At 37.6% G+C, this 4,085-nt stretch overlaps 1 pseudogene; it reads right to left on the bottom strand.

Annotated features, from left to right (window-relative positions):
• Nucleotides 1–2,919: 2,919 nt before the first annotated feature.
• LOC108850589 (pentatricopeptide repeat-containing protein At4g14190, chloroplastic-like) lies at nucleotides 2,920–3,832 on the bottom strand (annotated as a pseudogene).
• Nucleotides 3,833–4,085: the final 253 nt, after the last annotated feature.

The following is a 4,085-nucleotide window of genomic DNA, read 5'->3' as shown; positions in this document are numbered from 1 at the left end:
GTCCATGTGTTCTTTGATTGACACTCCGAAGGTAAAGCTACACTTTTATTTTTATGCAAGAAATGAGGTTAGTAGAGGGGATTGTCAGACATGATCTGTTAGGTTGTGGAACTAGTGGAATTTGGTTGCTATACTAGGATATGGTACAATGTGTTTCTATGGTTAGGATGTTTATGATTTGGCTTGCACTACTAGAGAGATGGTGACTAAGTTTTTAAAATCATGTGAGTCCCTGCTGTTTTCAAACCTCTTTCAGAGAGACTGCATGTTTGTTTTGCTTGAGGACAAGCAAAATGATAAGTCTGGGGAGTTGATATACCATGGATTTTACCTATTTTTACATATGGTATATAAGTGTTATATATATACTATTTATTATGTATTGGAGTCTATTTAGAGTATTTACAGGTTCAGGAACGATTTGGAGATATAAGGTGATTTTGGTACCTTTTGGAGTCTATCGCAGTGCAGAACTGCACAGACGCTTCAGATGTTTCGCTCTCAATGGAGACCTTCCCACCGTTGGATTTAGCTCATCATTTGATACAGGATATAGATTTTAGTTAGATTTCCAATGTCACCGGTCTGAGGTCAATCTGCATCCTGTAGTAGAAGTTATGCCCGTTTTACTGAAGAATGGTCTGTCTGCCTCGCGAGAGGAAGTTGTCGAGAAGAGGATTGTATGTCGATCGATGCAACACACTACATGTAGATCGACAGTGAGATCAGAATATGGGCCAAGTATATCTCATGACCGACTGAAGCCCAGGAGTCACCACAAAGTTACCAAAATACTCTTGACGACCATAAACCCTATTTATGTTATTTCTAAGCCATTGTTGGCGGGTACGCTTTAGACGCTCTTTACGCTTTCTTTTTTTCAATTGCTATTAGTTAGGAGAGAAGGGAGGGAACTCCTTCAGAGTCCTCCTGGAACTCCTTTGCTTTTGGTTTATTTATCTATTGCATTTTCATCTATTCATCTATGATTTATGTGACAACTATCATGTCTGAATAGATCCACCTGTTAGATCTATGGTTCAGATAGGTTTGTGGGATTAGTCCCAAACTATATTTGCTAAGTTGTGATATTAATCAAACGGATTGTACCATATGCTTGTTCTAGATTAGCTAACTAGAATATAGATCACTAGGATCCTTATATCTTTAATTATCTATTTGAACTAGCTTGTCTCCTGTTGAGAAGAGCGAGAGCCCTCCTTGAGACCTAGGGTTCATTATCGGCTCGCGCCTAGGCATATCTAGAAGCCGTTGATCGATATCCCGACAGGTGAATCGATCGGCGCTGCGAAAGCTGTATCGCTCGATATCTCTAAAGGATATCGATCGACTCTTTTTCTAGTCAACAGACGACAGTTGAGATCAGAGATCTAGTTATTTAACCAGTGAGACATCACTAATTGTTAAGCGGCTGAGTTCTATAATATCATGCAAGCAACTTGTTAGGCATCTATAGATATTATAATCCCCAATACATGAATAGAAGCCCTAGATCTAGCTACCATCCTTCCATCAAACAACTCCTTGCCAAGTTGAACAATTATATTGTTCATCTTGTTTACTATTCTATTTTATTTACTGCTTTACTATATTTATTTACTGCTTTATAAACTATTAGCCTAGCTTAATTTCATAACTATTAGATCTAGTGTGTGCCTTAACTCCTTGTTGATTCGATCCCTAAGTACTATAACTTGACCTCTTTTGATGAGAGTAATTCACTCTTTAGAGTAATTTGAGTGATATTAGTATGCTCGGTCGCTATAGCGACCGAGCTTTGTCCGCAGCCCGGTCGCTATAGCGACCAAGCTTTACACTAGTGACCGAGCTGCAATCGAGGCTCGGTCGCTATAGCGACCGAGCGTGATTCCGTGATTCGATCGCTATAGCAATCGAGCTCTTGTTCGTGACTCGGTCGCCATTGCGACCGAGTTTGTGCCGTGGACTGAAATCCATCGTCCAAGCGTCCAAAACCATTTCGATGCTACGACGCTTTTAGGATGTTTGTTTGCGGATGTTTGGACCTTCGATAATATCGTATTGTTGATTTAAGAAATCGTTGATTTAAGAAGTCGTTATTTTAGGAAATCGTTGTTTTAAGAAATCGTTGTTTTAAGAAATCGTTGTTTTAAAACAAGATTTTCCCACAAGTTTTCTTCGTATAAGTTTTTCGTATAGGTTTTCCTTTCCTGAAAACGTAGAAATTCTTAAGATAATAATTTTTACGGATATTTGGATGCCAACTTTGCCGTGTCCGATTTCGACCCCAACAATCAACATTTTCCTTTCCATTTCTTTCACATTCTAAACATTGAACCAACTATTACAGAGACAGATTCACTAACGGTTGCGCTAAGCCAGACCAAGGATAACCTCGTCGTCCTACTCTAAACGGAATAAACTCTTAATCTGCACCATTTTTCTCAAACTTTTTTTGGTTTGAATTTTGTGGCTATTCTCATATATGTGGATCTCTGTTTGTGGCCCATATGTTCACCAAAATTATTATGGCATATGAAACATTGTATCATTCGACAATGCAAGCCTCTCAATTACTTTTATCTTTCACAAATAAAGTTATTGTGCAATCTATACATTAAAATTAACATACTAAGAGCATCATTATTGCAAGGTTCTTACTCAAAAGTTCTTAAAAAACATATATATGTATGTATATATTATATATGCGTATATAATAAAGGGTTCTTAGCTTTACGGAGAACCCAACCGAAAAGTTCTTAAATAAGAAACTTTCGGTTGTGTTTTTCCATAAAGCTAAGAACCATACATTATATACGCATATATAATATATACATACACATATATGTTTTTCAGTTTTCTGATTATTAACCACAACTTTTAATAGATACTGATAACTCAATGTCTTTGTATCGTGCTTCACACTTCATTGCAGCTTCTAAGAAACTGGCCTTCCCCAAAAGCAACATGAACCAACGGGTCAGTCTTCATTTCCACAGGCTTATCAAGAAACCCATTCTTTTTCCAGTTCATAAAAACTACAGTACCCTCGAACGCAGCTACGCTCAAGTCGACGACAATTGTTACAGTCACAAGATCAATTTTCACATGTCTCTTCCCTATCTCAAAGAGTAACAGTTCAATGCTCTTAAAATCCCCCATCTTCAAGTAAGCTAAAAGAACAATATTAGCAAAAGTTGTACTCCAAGGAATTATTGCTTCCTCGAACTTACCATTGTCAGCGTAACCGTGGATGATAGACTTGTAGATTCTTAAAGACGGGTTAAATCTCATAATCATTAATCATTGATGGTAAAGCTAAAACCTCTTCGTTCATCGATCTTTCCGCACATAGAAGCCTTAAGATCTTCTCGTAGTTAGTCTCGTTGATTCGTGAAGGGTCTAGCCTTTCCACGCATCGATCACCTTAGATTGCATTAGAAAAGAGAGGTTCTTGATTTTCTTGAATATATATAGGAAGATAAAGTTTTTAAAAATTTTACAGGAAGAATCTCGTGGAGTCTTAAGGAGCGACGGAGGAACCGAATCATGGCGAAGAATTTCTCTTTTCTCCAGTATCCATCCTCTTGAAGCAGCTCTAGAATACAAGAACAAGGATGGCTGAGTCTTCGCGGTAGTGAATTGAGAACCGGTGGTGGTGGTTGTCGGAGAGAAGAAAGGTGGGTTGTGTCGTGTCTTCTTCGGTGGAATAGTCGAGATACAGTGGCGACATGCAGCGGAGGGAAATGATATTAGGTTTAGAGGTAAAGGATGTGAGAAACCTTGCGTTCGAGTTCCCTAGCGGAGGAGGTAGCTTGTGGAGAAACTGCATTAATAAACATATGTTGAGATATATTAAAACTACTAGTTCTACTTGTTGGAATTACGATATTGTCCATTTTAAATTTAAAAGGAAAATTCCGCATAGATTTAACTTTTGTTTTCTTTTCAGAAAGCTTTATCCTAATTAGAATTAGACTTCTTTTTATATATTAGACTTTCTTTTGTTTAGTTTTTGATGTGTGACTTAAATTGATCTTTCACTAGTGATAAAACTTTAAGGATGGAGATATCATATGAGTTTC

The sequence above is a fragment of the Raphanus sativus genome, unplaced genomic scaffold (assembly GCF_000801105.2).
Source record: "Raphanus sativus cultivar WK10039 unplaced genomic scaffold, ASM80110v3 Scaffold0008, whole genome shotgun sequence".
NCBI classification, from domain to species: Eukaryota; Viridiplantae; Streptophyta; class Magnoliopsida; order Brassicales; family Brassicaceae; genus Raphanus; species Raphanus sativus.
This window is presented reverse-complemented; position numbering and strand designations above follow the sequence as displayed.